The 22,510-nt window shown below is 31.8% G+C and overlaps 1 pseudogene across 1 annotated transcript; it reads right to left on the bottom strand.

The window, feature by feature from the left end:
- Positions 1–520: 520 nt before the first annotated feature.
- On the bottom strand, positions 521–1,416 carry LOC120072897 (dof zinc finger protein DOF1.5 pseudogene; annotated as a pseudogene). The gene has a single exon (XR_016528704.1). The product of XR_016528704.1 is annotated as a dof zinc finger protein DOF1.5 pseudogene (transcript).
- Between the last annotated feature and the right edge of the window lie 21,094 nt (positions 1,417–22,510).

Here is a 22,510-nt window from a genome sequence, read left to right as displayed (position 1 = left end):
ACACCATATGGTCCTTTCTATGTGAGTTCAATTAAAAACGGTCACATGATAAGTTTTTTTTTTTTAAAAAAATATATATTTGTTTTTTTGTAGATAGAAAGATGAGAAACATATTACTTAGATAAAGTCTAGACTACACCTAAATATTTCTCGTTTCATATTCAATCATGAATATAAAACAAACTATATGATTATATTGTCAAAAATATATTTGAATTGCTGAAGTAAATTGGTGTAAAAAGGTTTCTAAAAGCCTTTTCTTAGTTGTCAATGCTCAGTCCTTAATGGGAAAAAAAGTGAAATTAATCAAAAAGTCGATTTCTTCTCTCTCTCTCGTTTTTTTTCTTTACGTATGTTTATAAATGAGCTGTAAATTTCCTTCCGCCGTGCATCACACGCTAAACTAATTATCATTAATTTGGATTGCCCACTTCATAAACCTTGCAAATTTGAAAATTAATCCTCATTATCTCAACCCCCACATCGCCCATCCAGCAATATGAATCATCGGATCGGATCATTAGCCTTAACCACACAGATAAATATTTACATTATCATATCTTCAGTAATTAATTAAAACACTACATCTCTCTATAATTTCCACATAAAATCATCGACACAAAAAGGAAAATTAAAAAAAAAAAAAAAAAGGTTAAGACGTTTGACCGTGTTGACCGATAATCTTCCGCCGTTTGAAAGGAAAAACTTGAGTAAAATCCTGTTCCGCCACCGTGAGATGCCACCCCTCCACCGTATCTAATTCAAGCTGATGAATAATCCCAGAAGCCGCATCGTAAAGCTGCCCATAATCCTCTGGCAGCTCGCCGGAAAGGGTCCGGCAATTAGGCGGCGGCTTGGCTCTCCGGCGACCGGCTCCGATGGGTACGTTCCGGAGCGCCCCACCGGCCGTCCAGTACCTTTGGCAACCCTTGCAGAAATGTCTAGGCTGATTAACATTATAATTGTTGAAGTAACAGAATTTGGTGTCCATACTCTTACATCTTGGGCATGGAATAATTTTTTCTGGCCTCTTCATCTCTGTTTCATCACCTGCACCGCCGCCGTGTTTCTCCGGTTCCTCCTTCATTTTTCTGTTCTGTAAATGAATCATTGTGCCAAAAAGCTTAATTCCATCGCTGTTGCTACTATGAACCTGAGCCATATGTAAAAACAGAGAGAAACAGAGAATTCAGGGGTTTTCCTAAATTATTCTGTTTTTTGCAAGTGTGTTGTGCAGAGAGGACATATAGGGAAATGGGTTTATATATGGGTGGAGGTAATGGAGGTAAAAAGTACTTAAAAAGAAAGTGCTTTATAATTTATAAAGCAGTAAAACATGAGAATCAATGGGACAAAACAGACGCCAATTAGTCAAATTGATATGGTGGGAAAGAGTGAATGACTGACTGGGTAATGAGCCCTTTTTTTCCTCTTTTTATATATATATATATATACATATATACATCATTTGCTACATGTCATCATCAGATTCTCTATCAATAAAGAGAAAAGGAAAAGGAAAAAGAAGTGGGAAATTTTTATTTTTTGAAATTAAAAAAAAAAAGTATCTGAAAAGTAGTTCCTAATCCAAGGAGTGATATTGGTTGATGGGTACTTTTGGTAGAAACTTAAAGAGATCAAAAACTTATTCTTATTGGAAATTTCCCCTCTTGATTAGTCTTCCATTCTTTATGAAAGAAAAAGAGAGCATAAAAAATAGATTATATTCTCAAGTTTAGGAATAAATAGTGCATCTGGTCTCCTTCTTCTTGTTTAAGTTTCACATATTTCTTCTTCTTCTTCTTTTTTTTTTTTTTTTTTTTTTTTTTTTTTTTTCTTTTAATTTCTTCCTTTTCTCTCTCTATCTTTTGGATTGTTCGTCTTTAAAGACTCAACTTTTTGAAATTTTTTTTAAGTAGTGAAAAAGTTGCATTGATACTTAAAGTTGAGAGCTTTTGTTAGGGGCTTTGTTGATATATCCCTCTTCCAAAAAGCCTCATTTTATGGTTGAAATCTATTGTGTGGTGATCAACTTTTGTTGGGGGGTTTTTTCTTTTTTAATATTAAACTTGAATTTTTGTGTTATGGACAAGTGTACAAGTATCTTTCATATATTGCAAATATATGATAAAAAAAAAAAAGCAAGTTTTGATATGGGGGATATATATATTTCTCTTTTCAATATATACAAAAGATTCTTCTTTATCTATGTGAACAAAGCTTTGGCAGACTAGAAATTTCATGTTTTATTAATTTGGAAAAGTGGGGCCTTGACCTAAGGAAACAAGAGATAAAAAGGCCTATAGAAAATTATAGTGAAGAAGACTTTTAATTAAGTCCTTTATATATAAAAGTAAATAAATAATAATATTCTATATATGTATATATCTAATATCTTCCTTTCTTTTGCTGGGAAAGTTGGGAAAAAGATGCACTTTCCTTTTCCTTTTTGGGAGGAAAAAGGAACACACATTAGATGCAAGAAAAGAACAGAAAAGGCATCCTTTATTTTGAGTGCTTTCCTTTTACATGCATTTAAATGTTAAATAGGGAGAAAGCTATGGACGCCATTACCCTACCAACCCAAAATTCAAATTTATTAAAATCAGAATAATTTCACAACGAGTGGAACATAGGAATCAATCCAGTAGTCTCGATGTGATTCATAACTTAATTAAGCATTCAATTGATAAAGTTCACATTTTTAAAAGCTAAATTCTCTTTACTAAAAGTTACATTTCATTGTTTAATAACTTTTCCATCCCTATTTATTTGGTCGTAAAACTTTTTAAAGTATCTAATAGTATTAAGTTTTTTAATTATAGAAAAATGTCTAATAAATCTTTAAATTTTCAATAATTTGTGTCCAATAAATTTCTTATTTATTCAAAATTCTTAAAAATGAATTGATCTATTAGAATCTTAATATTTCAATTTTATGTTTAGTAGATTCATAAATTTTTTTCTCTAATATATATATATATATATATTAGACATAAAATTAAAAATTTAAAAATCTATTAGCCACTTTTGTTTGGAGTGAAGAATTCGAGCTATTGACATCAAGAGATTGATAGCACATAGTGCATATTAATTGAATTGGGCTCACTTTAACATGTATTTCCTATTTGATTTTTCTTCGGTTATCTTTTGTTTTATTGTAATTTGGTTTGGGGTTTTTTTGTGCCATTAATGATGGCAGTAGACATGTATGTAAATATAATAATGAGGTTGGACAAAATTGGAAATAGAGTCTATCCTTTCTCCTATCTATGTAGTTATCTTATTTTTTATTCCTTTTTTTCACCATATTGTTGGGGTGTTCTGTTCGTTGAATTCGTGATGCGAGCTTAGGAGTGTATTATATAAAGTAATTGAAAAAATAAGTACAAATGTGAAGGATGCGTTAGTGATGTGCAACGGGACGAGTGACACTCCTCTATATGCGTTCAAGTTTTCCTAAATCAGATCCAAGTATAAATCCAACTCAGGTTCCTGGTAAGTCCAGGGTCGAATTCAGGGATTCAGATTAAAGCTAACGTAGAGCTTCCGTTGTAGTTGATGTAGAAGTATCCTAAGTGAATATGAAATGAGTTATTTACACTAAGTTTGTTGTGTGCGTGCAAGAAGCTACAAAAGGATCAAGTAGAAAATAGGGGGTTGTGTGAAAATGGAGTTTAGTGTAGGGGATATACGTCGATCTAAGCGAGATGTACACGTACAAGAATGCGAATGAAATGACTTTCTTATCTTCGTTTATGCGTTAGATTTCTATTCGACATTTCTCAATGTGAATGTCATACAATACCCTATCTCTAGGATGTATGCGTTAATCACAGGATGCAATAAAACACTAGTGCGTCTATCTCTAGATATACCAAGCATTTCTAACTTAATGTTGGCTTGCTTATTCTCTCGAATAATTCAAGCTAAAGTGGCTTTTACCAAGTGATTTAATTGGCTTAAGCATTTAGAAATGAATTTTGCATGAAGTTATAGATGCATCTAACATAAAGCAAGAAATAAACAATGGCGAAGTGAAGTAGATCAAATATGTGAATTCATAAAGAAACTGATTGACTTTACAAGATCAATACTCAATCAAATGAATTGAAGAAAATGATAATTCAGATGAAAAGAAAGGAGTCAAGGAGCAGAGTACAATCTCTTGTCCTCTTTGGCTCAATTCTAATTCGTGTACAACTTACTTGTAGAAGAAATGGAAGAAAATTCTCATTCGAGCTTAGCTTTCTCCACTCCTTGATCGACGGTGGTGGTGGTTCTCTTCCCTCTTGTGTTCTTCTCATCACAGCAGCATAACTCTAAGTCTCAAAATTTCAGAATTATACAATGAGCTAAGATCCTCTCATCTGGTGGGATTTCTTCTATTTATAGGCGCCGTTCTTCACCAACTTGGTGATGGGGTAGCATTAAATTCCATATCCTAGTCAGCCGCCTGACACTCAGATGCTTTTTAGACGCCATCAACTGCAGATGCCCATGCTTGCGAGTGGTGATTTGACACAAACAGCCTGAATCAATGAATCTTCCTTGCGTTGAATCCCTCCGATGCATGTCTATGCGTTGACGTTGCCTGCGACACTTAGAATCTTTGTTGAAATCCTGCAATATTATGCGTTAGCGCCGCAATATTTTAACAATAAACACGCTGCAATATTTTAACAATAAACACTCTTTTGCATGAGTTTGATAGTGTTTGAGTAATTTCATACGTTTTCTCTAAGAATGATGAGATTTTATCATTAAAGACCCTAATTGTTCTAACTTTTAAGTCACAATAACTTGTATTTCTACAATTTATTATGTTCAAATAACTCGACAATCCGAATAGTTTGAACTACTCAATCCAAAATGTAAGGATTGGGTTGGATTAGTTTTGTTCTTGGGTTGGGTTGGGTTGGGTTGAATTTTTCTATTTTTATTGAGTTAGGTTGGGTTGTGGGTTGGCTAAAAAATATTGAGTTGACCCAACCCAACCTGAATTTTATATATATATTGTGTGTATTTCTTCTTTGTTTAAAATTTGATTATTTTGCATTGATTAATTTGTAAATTTTTAATATTTTTCTTTTAAAATTGTTATGATATTTGTCTTTTTGTTTAAAGTTTGCAATAAGTATCATAGATATTTGGTATTTAGCATTTGAATTTTATGATATTTTAGTTATTAGTCATGTATTGTATATAAATTTATATATTTTTCATTAAAAATAAAAAATAAGTTATAACCCGACAACCCAAGCTGAATTTTAAGGGGTGGGTTGGGTTGGAAACTTTATTTATGTCATTTTGATTGTAAATCTAACCAATCCAAATTTTCGGGTTGGTCCAAAAAACACCCTCAACCCAATCCATATACACCTTTACATATTGTATTATAAACTCATCTATATTATTGATACAACATGTCTTAGATTACACTAGATCGAGTATATTGTTAGGAGTGAAAACAAAATTCCACATTGGTTAGAGAAAAGAATGATCAAGGATATATAAGTAAGGACAATTATCTCTTATTACCCAAAGTGGACAATGAAAAAGCAATAGGATGATTCTTCACTCGAAATACGAATGTTAAACAAAAGCACAGAGTTAAGCTACTTATCTATAATACACAATCACTACAGTGACTCATGTAGAGCTCGACTCACTAACCACTTAGGTTCAGATTCTCTCTCAAGTGTACTTAGGGTTCCGCTAAATTTGATAGTATTAGTGTTAGACACTTCGACTTCCGACAGTGTGTGAGACTCCTCTCATTGAGATAGCCCTACTCCTTCTCAGTTAGCCACTTCACTGATGAATCTTAGGATCCCCCTAAGATGAAGAACTCCTTCTCTGGCAGCAATGGCTGACTGTGATTTACTTCAAAGTGTTGCATTTTAATAGATGAAGAATTTGCACAATAGCATAGTGAGCAACAAGTAAGAACACAACATTGTACAACAATGGTTGTAGAACATAAAATATTTTGCTTGATTACCAAAAGCGACAACCCTAAATATTTATCATAAATCTCTCTAAATAATCGAATCTAAGAAATGAAATAAATCTTCATTTGGAATAGGAAGGCCTCATTTCAATAAAGGAAAATGTCAAATAAAATATTACATACTTTGATGTCACAAACATATGTTAAGATTTTATTTGAGACAACTTCAGAAACCACTATCTTAAAAAAATATAAAGCCAGCTAAACAAATCTCTCACAGACAATATCATACCATTGTGAAGATATGTAGAGGTTTGTTGTCCTTATCATATATAGCTCAATTGACATACGAATATGTTAATTAATAATGAAGCCTATGGTTCAAACTTTCCTACTTTCAATTTTACTATTAGAAAAAACATGTCTTAGATTACTCCCATTGAACCCTAAGACGATTTATTCTTGCATTAGGCTTCAACTATGCTAAATAAAATCTTACTATACAAGGCTCCAAGCTGTTCTAACTTAAGAATTTATAATTTAATTTTAGTGTTAATATGCAATGTGAAAGCACATATACCATCTATTCATCTTCACACGAATTACCTTTGTTCCAAATATACAATAAGGAGGGATTGATGCTAGTCCACAACATTATTTACAAAGACTATAAAGTCAAGCTACATGTACAAAACAATATATGTTCGATAAGATTGGTGATAAATATAAATAGAGAAGCTAAACTTGTTTGAAACTCAGGATCAACCACCTAATAGAACAAAAGACAGTGAGCCAACAAATTAAAACGTTGATGAGAAAAAGTAATTACTTTTGAGAGAAATATTTTGCTCAACTAAACTAAAGTTCAAGGTTATGTAAAAACATCGTAAAACATTATCATTAAGAAATGTGGATTTTTTTTTAAAAAAATAATGGTTATTTTAATAATTACTAACAAAAATAGGGTTGGACTGAAAGTAATGTAAAAAATAGGTAATGAAATCGTGGACCCGGTACACGATTAGCCCAAAATTGTGGATAGGGTCCAAGACTTCCTTCACATCACATGTATCTGGCACACCTGGCACTGACCTGGCACAAACACGCTGCCACATGTAGTCATGCAACATTGACCAGATAATTGTAGACGAGGTCTATGACTACCCTAGTACATAATTTAGTGGTCCCAAAACACATCCCACGATCTTCTCCCTTCACTTTCTTCCCATCTCAAACTTTTCACTTTTTATCTCTCTCTTCGCTGGTCCATTTGTCGTCACCGTTCGCCGTCCGCCACATCCACCATCTGCTGTCTATCGTCGTCATCGTTTTTCCTGTTGCCGTCAATTGTAGGTAACATTTTTTTTTTTTTCCTAATATATGAGATTGTACATAAAAAATAGAATATCCAGAATATTTAAGTGTATGCTCTATAAATCTACATTTTGTTTTAATAGAATATCCAGAATATTTAAGTGTATGCTCTATAAATCTACATTTTGTTTTCATTTGGCCAATTTAAGTGTATGCTCCATAGATCTACATTTGGGCTGATTCGATTTTTTTTCCTTGTATTTTAATATTATAACTTGGACAGTTAAATTTAGGCTTATTTGAATTTTTTTTGTGGTTTAATATTATATCTTGGGCTGTTAAATTTTGGCTGATGTGAATTGTTTTTTTTTTTTTTTTTAGTTTAATATTATAAGTTGGACCGAACATTTGGGCTCTAGTTGTTCTTTTTTCATTTTAAAAGAAAATATTTGGATTGTTTGGACTGGTTATAAAATAATATTTGGATTGTTTGGAGTGTCGATCTATTTGAATTGTTTAAAAGAAAAATAAACTTTTTGGACTAATGTCAAATTCGGCTGTTAGTATTAACATTTTTTTTTGTCAACTATAACAGTTATAAAATGTCGATTCATTATGAAGATTTAGTCATTCTTAAACCTATAAATAATGGGGGACAGTAATATTGACGTAGAACTTGATAAATTATTTGGAAATGATAGAAGTACAGAATATGATCTTGAGTTGGTACTATCAGAGATGTTCATACAAATAGATTAGGAAGAAAATTATTAGTTAGAAATTAAAAAAAAACTGTCAAAATAAAAAATAAATAAAAATAGTAAAATTGTGGACCCCTCCATGAGTTTGGCTTTGACCAAGTCCACGAGGGCTGACATGGCACTGACTAGATTAAAATGTAATCGTGTACCGAATACACGATTTTTTCTTCCACAAAAAACTACCCTATTTTTGTCAATACGTTTTCCTTCAACACTACTTTTGAAAATTCTTTTCTATGTACCTTATTTTTGTCATTACTTTCAAAAAACCACATTATTCTTGAACTTTCTTCATTAATTTTTGATAATTTGAAACCTAAAGAATCAATCTCTAGCATTAATCTTAAAATAATAACCATAGACTATCAAAATTTGTCATCAAACATGTAGCATAGAGCCATTGAGGGCTCATTTGATAACGTTCCTATTTTCTATTTCCTGTTTCTTATTTCTTGTTTTCTATGTTTTAAGAATTAGGAACGAGAATATGTATGGTAACTATTTCCATTTCTGGTTTCTTGAAAAAAGAAACATAAACAAAAGATTGTTTGATAATCATTTCTTATTTCTTCTTTTTTCCACTTTTTACCTTACATTTTTTCATATTTTATATTTTAAATATAATTTAATTATATTAAATAAAAATATATATAGCATGCATTAAAATATAAAAAATAAATTTTCTATAAAGAATGAAAAATAATTATTGAATATTTACGTTATCAAATACATATAAATTTTGATGTAAAATTAATAACAATAATACAAGTGTTTCTATTATTCATATGTTGTTAAATTTTGATTTGCAATATTATTTCTCACTCAAGTCATTTGTCTTAAATGATGCCAACTCAAATCTAACTCAATTATATTATTATGTAAATGTCGTGGTTGTAAAAATATTAAAGTGAACCTAAATAAATATCAGTAAAAAAATTTGTGTAGCGTAAAATTCTAAAGGATTTTGTATGTACTAAAAAATAAAAAGTTTAAATTTAAAATAATATATAAAGATGTATATTGCAAAATTTAAAATTTAAAATTCAAAAAATATCTAAATATACATACTGAAAATTTCAAATTGAAAATCAAAATAATATATAAATCTAAATATTGGGAAAAAAAATAGAACTCAACATTTAATTAATATATAAATATAAAAAATTATAAAAAAGGTAATTTAGAAAAGAAGAAAATATATTAAAAAAAAGGAAAAATAAAATAAAAATCTTCTACCTGGGTTTGAAACCCACTACATGAAGCTCAAAAGTTCTTAGGTGTATAAGCTTACCGCCTCAACTAATTAGGATTTTTGTACACCTTAAGAAACATGTTTATTAAAATAGAAATAGAACAAGGAGAAATTACTTTGGGTAGTTTTTCAATTTTGACTTTTTTTTATAAGAAACGTTTCTTAAATTTTAGAAATAAGAAACATGAATGGTTATGAAACAAGTCAGTTTCTTAAAAAATGAAAAACAGAAATAGAAAACAAGAAACGAGAACTTATCAAACGGGCCTAAATAAGCTCAACACTTGTAATTCTAGTCATACTATACATAAATTGCTTCTATACAAGTGCCCTAATACACAGGCATATGGGCCAAAGCATATGAGTATGCTATATTGGGGAAAATTGTATATATATGAACTAGATACACTAACAAACTAATTACAACTTAACTAGAAACAATATACTCGATGTATAATATTCAAACTCAAACTTAAGTCGGGTGAAGTAACATGGCTAAAATATGAAAATAATCAAAGACTTGAAAGAACCTCAAAAACCTTTGAAGACTTAAAACTTAGTTGAGATATATTTCTGATAAGCGTTGTCCTGGAGACAATTATTCGCTCTACATGGGTAGCAAACAGACTACATTAAGCGTCTCAGTAGGATACAACGAGTAACTTCGGTAAAACTACAATCTTGAATTACTCAATTCTGGCAGACTCTTGGATACTTACTTTCAACTGAACTCAAAAACATAAGAAAGAAAGAAAGAAAGAAAGAAGAGAACTCTTCTTTGGAATGAGCTGCTACAAACAAATAAACAAGTCCAGATTTATAAGCTAACAACTTAGTAACTCTACAAAATATGAAATAAATAGAATAAGTACAAAAATTGAAACCCTTGTCAAATTTAACTCAATTGAGTTGTTACTTGACAAAAATCAAACATAACTCATTCAAATTGAAGAAACTACAAATTTAACTTTCATACATGTTAAATTTGTACATGAAACTTCATGTTAATTTGATGTTTCAATCCAATTTGAAAGTTTCTAACTTTAAATTTAATCTACATAATTGAATTCATTTGCTTATGTTTCAATATTCAAATACTTCACTTTTTTTCACTATAAAAAGCCAACAATCCCCCACAAGAAAAAAGCAAGAAAAAATTAAACAAAACCATTGAGAGCAAACAGACAAGCTATGCATCATGAGAGGTGTCTTTTGGACTTGAACCTTCATTAGTGAATATCCATCGAATTTATCGAAGAAATAGTGAGACCAGACTCTAGAACTATCATTCTCATTAGTGAATTGAGACAATAGATATCACACACAACTCATCTTGTATCTTTGAGTTCTACACGTTTGTATCCATTTTGGTACTAGATAAAATCATGAATTCATGAGATTTTTAGAGAATATAAACCATTTGAAAAGTTCTCATAGAAGCAACCTTATTTCTACTCTTATATAGGTAATATTGATTGAGAGTATTCTGTCATTACTCCTTTTGTAAAATAAGATGTCAATATAACCTTAACATCAATAGATGACACAATCGAAAACATCGTAGAAATGAGAAGAAACTATAAACTTCTTAGTGTGTCAACTATGAATTATCCAACTAGTTTGCCTATTGAATCTAGATCTTGGGATCTTTAGTCAACTAGGGTAGGTTACCACCAGATAACTCACTTTATAGGCTTTAGCCCCATTTCCCTCGATGTATATGTGACTTGCTCTCTTGACAATCTTTTTGTCAAATAATTTGCAGTATTCTCTTTTGATATCCAATAATCAATGGAAGTTATCCCATTAGAGAGTAATTTTCTCATCGAATTATGACTACAACTAATATATTGTGACTTGCCATTGTAGACATTATTCTTGGCTCTCATAGAAGTCACTAAATTGTCACAATAAATACGTATTGCACTTATATGCTTTGGTCACAAAAGAAAATCATCAAGAATATTTCGAAGCCAAGCTTATTCTCCTGCTTTATCAAGAGTTATAAACTTTGATTCCATAGTAAAACGTGCTATATACGTCTTTTTTGAAGATTTCCATGATACAACTACTCCACCTAAGGTAAAAATATACCCACTCGTTAATTTAGAAAACATGCTAATCCAATTAGCATCACTAAATCCTTCCAGTACACGTGGATACCTCGTATAATGCAATACATAGTCAAGAGTGTACTTTAAGTACTTTAGAACTCTGACCAAAGCATTCTAATAATCATGTCTAGGATTGCTGGTGTTTCTTGCTAACCTTCATACTAAATAGGCAATATCAGGTCTTGTACAATTTATTATGTATATTAAGCTACCAATAATGCTAGATTATTCTAGAGAAGAAACACCATCATTGTTTTTCTTCAACTTACCATTTGAATCAAATGGAGTAACAGCCGACTTACTCTCAAATTAATCAAATTTTTCTCAGCATTTTCTCTATATAGTGAGATTGAAAAAGATTGTATCCACTTGGATTTCTTTCCAAGGATAATATCAGTAAGATCGAGGTCTTTCATATCAAAGTAGGATTTCAACATCATTTTAGTGGAATCAATAACACTTCTTTTTATGTCCACTATTAATATATCATCTACATACAAACAAACAATGACATACTCTTGATCTATAGTTTTAACATAGACACATCTATCACACTTATTTATCTTAAATTCATTTGATAACTTAGTGTGATCAAACTTTTCATGTCATTGTTTGGATGTTTGTTTCAACCCATAAAAACTTAACAAGTTTACAAACTTTATCTTGAAGTCCTTATATTGACGAACTGTGAGGTCCAATGCAGAAGTGGGGATCGATCCCAAATTTAATTCCACAAAATACAAAATTAAAGTGAACAAAGAAAATATGCATTTTCGATTAAATACAGCATGCTAAGAAAAAGATTAGAGAAGAAATAAGGTTTAAGCATACTAACTCTTGAAGTCACAATTTCTTCTTGAATTCCTCCTCTTGATCATGAACACGTCAAATTCCTTGGATCATGAACTCACCAAAATACAACAACCCCAATCCAATATTTGGACGCCACCAAAAGAGAGTCCTCTGTATTTGTTTTAGGGGATTGAGAATTACAAAGAGAGTTGTGGGCTTTTCTATTGATTTTGGGAGAGGAAAAAAGAATTAGAAGAAGATAAATTATTTTTTTTTAATCGTTCTTGGAGAGTACAAAAAATATACAGACCTTCTGTCTGTTTTCTGGAGGAAGAAGATGATCTCTATCGTAACTTCCTCTGTCCCACATGCCCCTTAGAGAGAAAATAAAGGTAGGGAGTTATAACTCCCTCCTAAATTAAATTAAAAAATTGACTCAATAATTTAATTTATTATTTTTTATATATATATATATATATATAAAATAACCAACTTGTCATATAGTATATGTTAAAATATATGTTATATCGAATATAATACATAACTTATAGTTTTCATATTGTATCAAATACAATATAACCTATAGATTGAATTCTCTCAATAATATATGAAATTTAATATAAACCAAATTTATATTAAATATATGAATCTAATTTATATAATTAATATTTGAATCATATTAAAATATTTATATCATCTCAAATGAAATTTTATATTATATATCAAATAATTATATTAATTATATCATATATAATTAATCCCTCAATTAGTTTGAACAATTCAACTTAATCCAAAAATTAATTCTCAATTAATCCTAATTGAGCTACAAGGGGACCTTATGGATCTGTAGATTGAAGCTCCAATGATACTTTGATAATTAACTAAACTTCTTTAATTAAAATACCCAACTTCCATTAACTACCAGTCACTTCACTAAAGATTGATAGCTGCACTATTCACACTACAGATATATTTTTGTATCCATTGGATATAACCAGTCCATAGTGCAATGACCCTTCACAAATTACTCACAAGTAAAATTGAGCCAAAATTATCATTTTGCCCCTATTTTAACGTCTAACTTCTTAAGTACCACTGATCTCTCTAATGAACAATAAGTCATAATCCAACTATGACCAAACCCCTCTCGAGCTAAGAGAGGGTGTGACACCATATTGTTCATACCCCGAAATCAGCTCCTAGGGAGCAATTTATCTACATACCCCGATATTTGAGAATGAGTGAATTCCATCTTATGTAGTTGTGTTCCCAACTCCCCAATTAGAAAAATCTCCAAAATGGTAGGCTTATTGAATCAGCAATCTAGGCACTCTCACCCATACAAATCAAATGACCACCTTTATAGATAGGATTTCACAACTCACTCAAGATTAAGGTCATATCACCTATGGTCATCCTGGTAAAATGTAAGTCTCTATTATTAACAGTGTTATATAATGAGACTATTCATTTTGTGGCCTAATCTTATACAAACCCCTTCGTATAGAACACACCCGCTCATATGTCTCCACATGAATGATCAGGATCAGATCATTTGTAGCACTTTACAACAATTGTAACATCTATAAAGTGGGTCGTATTCGTAGTGTCACTAAGATAAGGTACCCAACCTTATCCATCTACTACAGACCATTTAGGTTATCACTTAAACATGATCCACCTGTATATCTCTACATATATGTTTAAGCTACAGAAGATAATCTCAGATATTAGTTTATTGGTGCTACCAAATATCGGATAAAATTCCTCAGATTTTATTAAATAAATAAATCATTTCTATGTTACAATTACAAATTACAAGACCCACAAGATTTAGGGCATCAATCCTAACAATCTCTCACTTGTCCTAAAGCTAGTAGGGTGTACATCATAAAAGTCATACTAATACAAAAGTACAAAAAATAAGAAATTAAAGCATAATACGCGCTCAGTACAAAATCTCCCACTTGCTTTAGACTAGATGTGGCATGGCCCGTGAACCCATACTTTGTAGGTGACCCTAAAAAACCTTAGCCGTGAGGGCCTCTGTAAATGAATCAGCAACGTTATGTGCCAAAGCTATCTGCGTGATGATCATATCCCCTCGATGCACAATCTCTCGAATGAAATGATACTTCTGCTCTATGTGCTTCCTACGTTTATGACTCTTAGGCTCTCGGAAATTAGCCACAACACCACTATTATCACCATAAAGGGTGATGGACTTAGACATGTCTGCAACCACTTCCAGATCAGTCAAGAACTACCTGAGTTATACAACTTCTTTAGAAGCTTCACAAGCTGCTACATACTCAACCTCCATAGTGGAATCAATAATGCACCCTTGCTTAGTATTCCTCCAGATTACTGCCACTCCATTAGGCGTGAACATTAATTCTGATGTGGATTTTCTAGAGTTCTTATTAGTCCAGAAATCAGAGTTTATGTATCCTGTAAGGATAAAATCCTTAGAACCATACATGAGCATGTAGTCTCTCATTTTCTGAAGATACTTGAGGATGTTCTTAATAGTAGTCCAGTGATCAAATCTTGGATTAGGCTGGTATCTACTGACTATCTCTACTGCATAGTAAATGTCAGGTTTAGTACATAACATCGCATACATCAGGCTACCAACAACCGATGCATAGGGGATCCGTCTCATTTCCTCAACCTCTGAGGTATCTTAGGACACTGTTCTTTAGACAAAATAACTTCATGTCTTAAAGGGAGCAAGCCTTTCTTGAAGTTCTGCATCGAAAACTTAACAAGCATCTTTTCAATGTATGATGTCTGAGACAGGACCAACGTTTTGTTCTTTCAATCTCTAAAGATCTGAATGCCTTGAACAAATTGCTCCTCTCCCAAATCTTTCATTTGGAATTGGGTCGCTAGCCAATTTTTACTTTCAGTCAGTAGACCTACATCATTCCCAATGAGTAGGATATCGTCTACATACAACATAAGTAAAGTTACTGAACTATTGATAATTCTCTTGTAAACACAAGGTACATCAACATTCTAATCAAAACAAGTATCAAATCTTATATTCTAGGATCGAGAAGCTTGATTCAATCCATAAATGGACCCATTAAGCCTGTAAACCTTTTGCTTTTGACCTTGGATTATGAATCCCTCAGGGTGCTCCATATATATGGTCTCCTCAACATTGTTATTCAAAAAAGCAGTCTTGATGTCCATTTTCCAAATCTTATAATCATAATATGAGGCAATGGACAAGAGTATCTAGATAGACTTCAACATGGCAATAGGTGAGAAAGTCTCCTCATAATCGACTCCCTCAACTTGGGTATAATCTTTTGCCACAAGTCTAGCCTTGAAGGTTTGCACCTTCCCATCAACACCCTATTTTCTCTTGTAAATCCATTTGCAACCTATAGGTTTAACCCCATCAGGTTGATCTACAAGATCCCAAATTGAATCAAATTACATAGACTCTGTTTCTAGATCCATAGCTTTAATCCATTAATCTTTATCAACATTCTCCATCGCCTTTTCGTTACTACAATAGCTAAGAATTTTTTTTAACCCATATAATGAACAGGTGGGTTTGCAATCCTTCTGCTACGTCGAGGCTCCCTTAACGTTTGAGGTGGATTTGACCTACTAGATGAACCAACTTTAACAACTCTTGTTGAAGGTTTAGTAGTTCACTAGAATTTAACACTATCTTATTGCGAGGCTTATGCTCCCTTTTGTGGTTCTCTTCTAAAAAGATAGCGTTCGTCGACACAAATACTTTATTATCTTTAGGATCGTAGAAGTAACCACCTTTTGTTCTTTTAGCGTAACCTACAAATTGGCATAATTTTGAATGAGGTTCCAATTTCTTAGGATTTGCCTCATGCATGTGTGCTAGGCAACCCTAGATCCTAAAATGACGTAAACTACTTTTATGAACATTTCATAATTTCAAAGATGTTCCAGTAACACTTTTTGATGGAATGCAATTCAAAATGTAAGCTGCAGTCTGCACTCCATATCCCTAAAACGAGTCAAGTAAGGAAGCATAACTCATCATAGACCGAACCATGTTCAACAGGGTTTGATTTCTCCTTTCTGATACACCATTCTGCTGAGGTGTACTAGGTGCCGAGAATTAGGATACAATTCCATATTCTATCAAATAATCTTAGAATTTTAGATCCATATACTCTCCACCTCGATCTCGAAATGTTGTAATTGTTCTATTTAATGCATTTTCAACTCCAGCCTTATAGTCCTTGAACTTTCAAGGGTTTCAGACTTATGTTGCATTAAATAAACATACCCATACCTAGAATAATCATCAGTAAAAATTATAAAATATTCAAACCCTCCTTTTGGCTTAACATTCATCGAACCACATAAATCTAAATGTACAAGTTCTAAGGGTTTTTTGGCTCTTTGAAATTTTCCAGTAAAAGATATTTTATTCATTTTCCTTCAAGGCATGACTCACCTGCAGGTAAGAATTTTCTTCTAACTCTTTAGAAGTCCATTCTTAACCAATCTCTCAATCCTACTGAGATTTATGTGTCATAATCTTAGGTGCCAAAGATGGGCATTTTATTTAGGAGAAATTTTCTGTCTTTTATTATAGAGTTACTACAATTTTAAATAATTCAGTATTTATGAGAGCTTTTGTTGCCAATGGTCTTAACACATAAAGATTATTTTCCAGCTTAGCAGAAAAGATATTAATACCATGTTTGTATGTAATAAATTTATTTACAAAAAAAGATAAAGTATAATTTTGTTCAATTAAACACTTTACAGAAACTAAGTTCCTTTGCAAATCAGTACCTACTTATACATTTTTCCAACAAAATATAACTTTTTTGTGAAATAAGACGAAGTCCTCCCACTACCCTCACAGAGGCAACGTATCCAATTCCTACACGCATCATCATTTCACTAGGTGCTAGGTGTCGCCAGGAATCAATTCCCTGAAATGAAAAACAAATGTGGTTAGTGGCTCTTGATCAATTATTCATGTCGAATCATCATTCTCTACTAAACAAGTTTTCAATACAAGTAAATCATATTTACCTTGCTTGGCCTTCTTCTTTTCTGCCAAATATTTGGGACAATTCCTTTTCCAATGTCCCTCTTGATTGCAATGGAAATATATTCCCTTTGCAGCTTTGGCCTTCTTGCCCTTTTAGGCAGCAACTGGGTTAGCTTTCCCCTTTCTACCTTTCTTCTTCTTCCAGTTTTTGGTGTCAGAAGAGGAAGGCACAAACTTAGTTCCAGAGGTCGAACCTTTAAAGAACTTTTTAGAGGATAAGGCAACATTTTTCTCACCCTTCCGTTCCTTGATTTTCATCAAAGATTGGAAATTTTTTAGCTCATGAAGCAAGGAGTCAGGTTGTAGTCAATTTTTTTCATAACAATATAGCTATAGAACTGAAGGAAACTTTAAGATAAAGTTTCCAAGATAAAACTAATCTGACTGGCCTCATCAATGACAGATTCGTTCATCTTAGCCACATTAAAGTGGACCATCATATTCAGAACGTGCTCTCGAACAGAGGTCCCCCCTTGCATACAAGCGTTGAAGATAAATTTAAGAGTGTCATGCCTGAGCTGAGTGGACGATTGTCCGAACATTCCCTGTAGGGACTTCATGATCTCACGGGCAGTGAGCATGGGCTCATGCTTCTTGGCCAAGACTTTAGAATGGCTTACCAAGATATATGCTCGGGTCTTTTCATTTGCCCTTATCCAGCGCTCGTACGCCTCCCGAACGTTTCGAGTAGCATTTTGAGTTGGGATTGGAGGACATTCCTCCACTAAGACAAATCTCAAACCATCGATGATCAGAACTATACTAATACTGTTTTTTCAAGTGATGTAATTCGCCAGTTAATTTACCGACAACGAGCATATTTAATGTTGTGGAAGTCATTTTGGAATTTGAAACATACAATTTATTATATTAGTAATCCATGCATTACCCAGTTTGAAAAGCCAATCAAATTTAGCAAAATAATTTAATATACCTTTGTGACCTATTTTGCAATGATGTATCAGTGAGGTAGGGTAAAAGTCACTGTATGGTGATCAGGTACCCCTTCATTAAAATTAGACTATCTCAAGCAATATATAGAAAAACTCCTTGTTCCTATTAATAATAGTCACCATTGATCGATCCAAAAGTGTTAACTAGTTTTACATTTTTTGTAAGTGTTACCCCTCATTTTAGATTCTAGAGTTCCATCCCAATGAGCCGACTGTAGGAAAAAATTGATTAGGACAATAACTAAAGCAACCCTAACCATTTCTAGAGTTTGAGTAAAGAGTCATGCAAATGCTTTATCCATAAGAGGACACAAGCAAAGGTGCCTCAAGGCTGAGTATGAAAATTTACTACAAACAAATGAGAGAGATCATGGGATGTGTGTACTCCCACTTACTATAAACACTCTTTCCATTCACCTTGGTATTGACCTATACAAACACCACTTGTAGCGGCATACAAGCAAAGGTGCCAAGAGATCGAGTATAGATCTCACGATGTGAACTATGAGGAAGAAACATGAAAAGGAAAAATAAAGTATCATATACCCCATTTTCCTCCCACTGAGTGTTTTACCTAATGTTAATTTAAACTTAGAAAAATACGACTATTTATTTTACTAAGTGATTGTTTAAGTTTGTCCAAAAGTAGCACTTACTTTGGATAGTTAAACAATTTTGATTAATGTTCATTAAATATTTTAACAAACTTCATTCAAGACTTGCATGCTTGTAACAAATCTATCTAATTCACCTTCTAGGTCAGTTCCCAAGTAAGGGTGTTCTGTTTTCGTCAGCTTAAATACCCAAGCCTGGATAGAACTAGCCTTAGACAAAGGTCATTTCTAGATACATTTGCTACAATTTATTCTTTTATTAAAATAAATTAATCCTATTAGACTGCTTAAAAAGATTAAACTAATTTCTAATCATATTAAAAATATTTTGAACTTAGGTCTATGTGAATCATATTTTAAACCATTTAAAAAATGATTTTAACCTAAGTTTGCATTCAATTCTGAATTAATGATTTTAATTTCTAATTTCATTTAATTATAACTGTTATAAAATAAATTAAACAAATTAAAACGATACATTGCATTTAATGACATACTTAGTAAAATTATAACATTTATAAAATTATCTAAAGTAGTGTCATGCTTTATGCAATCTCCATTTCATTAATTTACATAACAATTATATACTAAAGTAATGAAATAAAAATGATAACATTCATACATACATCCAACTATATATTATAACTCTTATAATATAAATGATACATGACAATGTTATTATGCATACAAACATATATTATAACAATTATATTATTTGATGCATGAGAATTCTATAAAATAAATCATGCAAGTATATTATAATATTTATAATATTCATGATGCATGATTAATGCATAACCTATGGTGGGATTTTACTATATGACATACATTATGACATATAAATCAATAAAATTAAACCATATATCAAATTCATAATTTAAAGAGTAGTAATTAGACGGGGATTGGACTCCTAAATAATTAATTAAATTACTATAATATTTATATTAATTTAATTAATTAAAAACTAACAATTACAATAAGAGAGCTGCTTGAATCAGACCTAAAAACTCGAACCAAACGAACCGGACGTGAACCAACCGAGCCGCAAACTGAATTGGGTGTGAATCGCATCATTCTTTCCATCTCGGAGCGTTGCAATGCTATGAAAAAATTCTTTTGTTCGTCTCTTTGAAGCACTGGAAAGCTACAGCAGAACATTGCAATACTGTTGTACTGTACAGTGGCATTTTCCTTTGATTCTTCTTCGATTTGGGCATCGTTTTCTCCAGAAAATCACCAAAAAAAAAAAAAAACTCACAAACAACACAAAGACATAACAAATACAGACTCGATTGCAAAAATTATGCCCAAAACATTGGACCCTTAAAAATTAAATTTGTAAAGAAACCAATAAAACTACACAATCCAATCTCAAAACCTCCAAAATTGCAAATAACATATATTCCATATACATTCATCAACATAAAATGCATAAAATGTACAGAACGCACCATCAATATGTAATTTATTGCCGAAAATTAAAAAAAAAAAAGAACAAAAACCTGGCTCTGATACCAATTGAAGGACTGTGAGGTCCAATGGGAAAGCGGGGATCGATGCCAATTTTAATTTCAAATAATACAAAATTATAGAGAACAAAGAAAAATATGCATTTTCAATTAATTACAACATGTTAAGAAAAAAAAAATAGAGAATAAATAGGGTTTAGTCATACTCACCCTTGAAGTCACAATTTCTTCTTGAATTCCTCTCCTTGATCATGAACACGTAAAACTCCTTGGATCATGAACTCATCAAAATACAACAACCTCAACCCAATATTTGGACAACACCAAAAGAGAGTCCTTTGTATTCTCTTTAGAAGAAGAGGTTTTTTTTTTTTTTTATCTTTGATGGAGAGTACAAAAAACATGCAGACCATCTGTCTGTTTTTTGGAGGAAGAAGATGATCTCTATTGTAACTTCCTCTGTCCCATGTGTTGGGGTTGATGCCCTAAATCTCATGAGTCCTGTAGTTTTATAATTTTAATGTACAAACGATTTACTTATTTAATAAAATATGCGATATTTTATTCGACATTTAGTAGCATTAACCCACAAAACCAATAAACTAACATCCAAAGTTATCTTTTGTAGCTTAAACATGTATGTAGAGACATACAGGTGAATCATATTTAAGTGACAACCTAAATGGTCTATAGTAGATGGATAAGACTGGATACGTTTGGTGAAACTACGGATACGATCTACTTTATAGATGCTATAAATGATCTAATCCTGATCATCATGTAGAAACATGTAAGCAGAGGTGTTTTATATAAAAGGGTTTGTAAAAGACTGGAGCACGGAATTAATAGTCTCATTATATATAGTCTCATTATAATAATTTCATTAATAGTAGAGATTTACATTTCACCAGGACCTGAACTTTAAGTGAGTTGTGAATTTCTATCTATGAAGGTGGTCCTTTGACTTGTATGGGTGAGAGTGACTAGATTGCTAACTTAATAAGCCTATCATTTTTTGGATTCGTCTGATTAAGGAGGTGGGAACACAGCTACAAAGGATGGAATTCACTACACAGCTACAAAGGATGGAATTCACTCTTTCCCTAATGTTTGAGGTAAGTAGATAAATTGCTCCCTTAAGAGCTGATTCCGATGCTTGATTCCGCCACACCCTCTCTTGGTTTAAGAAGGGTTTAGTCATAGTTGGACTATGACTTATTATTCATTAGAGAGATCAATAGTACTTAAGAGTTAGATGTAATTATAAGAACAAAATGATAATTTTAATCCAATTGTACTTACGAGCAATTTGTGAAGGGTTATCGCACTGTTGATTGGTTATATCCAATGGATGTAGTGTGAATAATGAAGATGTTGATCTTTAGTGGAATGACCAGCAGTTAAATAGATGTTGAGTAATCTAATTAAAGGAGTTTAATTAATTATTCTAGTACCATTGGAGCTTCAAACTACTGGTTCATAAGGTCCCCTCTATAGCTCAATAGAGATTATTGAGAATTAATTTTGGATTAATTTAAATTGTTCAAATTAATGGAAGGAATTAATTATATGTGATATAATTAATATAATGTATTTGATACATTATAATATAAAATTTATTTTGAGAGGAAATAAATATTTGAATATGATTCAAATATTAATTATGTGAATTAGATTCATATAATTAAATTTAATATAGATTTGATTTATATTAAATACCATGATTGATTGAGATAATTAAAACTATAGATTATATTATGTTTTATATAATGTAAACTATTGGTTGTGTTATATTTGATATAACATATAGTTATATATATATATAATAAGTTAGTTATTATATATAAGTTTTATTTATTAAATTAAATTTATTTTCATTTAAATTTAAATATTAAGGAGGGAGTTGCAACTCCCTCCCCCTAAATTATCTCCTCAATCGATTGTGGAAAGGGGAGTTGAGGGTTATGACCTTTTTCATCTTCTTCACAGAAGAGAACACAGTGAAAAGTCTGTGTGTGAGTTTTATTCCCGAACGCATTTTTTCCGGAAAGAGTCATTCCCTCTAAAATATTCTCTCCCTCTTCCAAAAGAAGTAAAACCCACATCTCTTGCCAATTCTCTACCCAAAATAGAATACATAAGGCTCTGCTTAATGGTGTCCTCATCGAATTGTTAGTGACCGATTCAAGAGAATACGTGAAGATTTTTGTTTCTCAA

The sequence above is a fragment of the Benincasa hispida genome, chromosome 3 (genome assembly GCF_027475165.1).
Source record: "Benincasa hispida cultivar pf3 chromosome 3, pf3_genome.v1.1, whole genome shotgun sequence".
NCBI classification, from domain to species: domain Eukaryota; kingdom Viridiplantae; phylum Streptophyta; class Magnoliopsida; order Cucurbitales; family Cucurbitaceae; genus Benincasa; species Benincasa hispida.
Note: the sequence above shows the minus strand (reverse complement) of the source record. Positions and strands in the feature narration are given on the sequence as shown.